Genomic DNA, 1226 nt, shown 5'->3' on the forward strand with positions numbered 1-1226 from the left:
ACAGAAACAGAAAACAGATTGGCGATTGCCAGAGGTGGGGTTGGGAGGTGAGGGAAAGGGGTGAAGGTTTCTGACTCTCTATGCCTCTCCCTTCCTCTCTGTAAAAAAAATCAATAAAATATGTTAAAAAAAAAAGACAAGAAAAGAAAAAAAGCAGGGCCTTGGAAGTTTTTGGTTCTTTTCTCCTCCCCTATTGCAAATTCACGTTGTGGTTTCGGTTGGGTGGTGGTGAGTGCGTGCCATCTGAAGGTGGCAGTGCCCCAGGTGGGTGAAGTCTCTCCGAAGGTGACCACCTTTGGGTTCTGAGGCAGGAAGTGGAGGGTGAATATATCACGAAGGCCTTTTTTAAAATGTTTGACTTTTCCTCTTTTGCTGTCTAGTCATCCTCATCGGTCTTCTGCTTCTTGGTGTCAACATCATCATCCTCAGCTGCCCGTTGGCCTGTAGCTGCTTCAGCCTCCTCATCTTCATGTCCATCCTCTTCCTCACCATCACCTTCCTCTTCCTCCTCCTCCCCTCCTTCTTCCTCTTCTTCGTCTACCTCATTGTCGGCCTCCTGCTCCCCATGTTCCTCAATAGCGTTCCCATTCGCAGGTGCATCTCTTCCATTCTCTGCCTCCTCACAACGTCCTTCTTCTCCTTTAAGTCCTTGCTGGTGATCTCAGAGCTGGTGTCCTCAGCCGTGTCTGACATGTGGGGCACGACGGTGATCCGATGCAGCGGAATTTTTTTTTTTTTTTAAAGCGAGAGATGGAGAACTCTGGCAAAGAGCGAGGCAGCCACAGGAACAATGCAAAGATGGCTTTTCAGAGCAGCCGGTCTCAGGAATTTTTTTACAGACCTTTTTGCCCAAAACCAATACCAAACAGTTAAAACAACTTAAGTCTACACATTTTAACAACTTAGTAGCTGTCTTGTAAATAATACTAAGAATTTCATTCTTATAAATATTTATAAATAATATTATAAATTTCATGTCTTATAAATATTTATAAATAATGCTAAGAATTTCATTCTTTGGTAGCTACAGTGCTCTCCAACCTTGGAATCAAACTAGACACCACCAGCCTCCCTTCCTGTTCTACACTCACTTTCATCCTGCACTTGCTTTTATCCCAGCAGCCACCCCAAACCCACCTTCGCAAAGATACAATGCTAGTCAAAAGAACTTAGTGTGATTTAATGTTGAAACTGTGAACTATCTCAAGAGCAGGTGACAGATGCCA

At 44.0% G+C, this 1226-nt stretch overlaps 1 pseudogene; it reads right to left on the reverse strand.

Annotated features, from left to right (window-relative positions):
- Window positions 1–367: 367 nt before the first annotated feature.
- On the reverse strand, window positions 368–693 carry LOC111825121 (annotated as a pseudogene).
- Between the last annotated feature and the right edge of the window lie 533 nt (window positions 694–1226).

The sequence above is a fragment of the Myotis lucifugus genome, unplaced genomic scaffold (assembly GCF_000147115.1).
Source record: "Myotis lucifugus unplaced genomic scaffold, Myoluc2.0 scaffold_14, whole genome shotgun sequence".
In the NCBI taxonomy this organism is placed as follows: Eukaryota; Metazoa; Chordata; class Mammalia; order Chiroptera; family Vespertilionidae; genus Myotis; species Myotis lucifugus.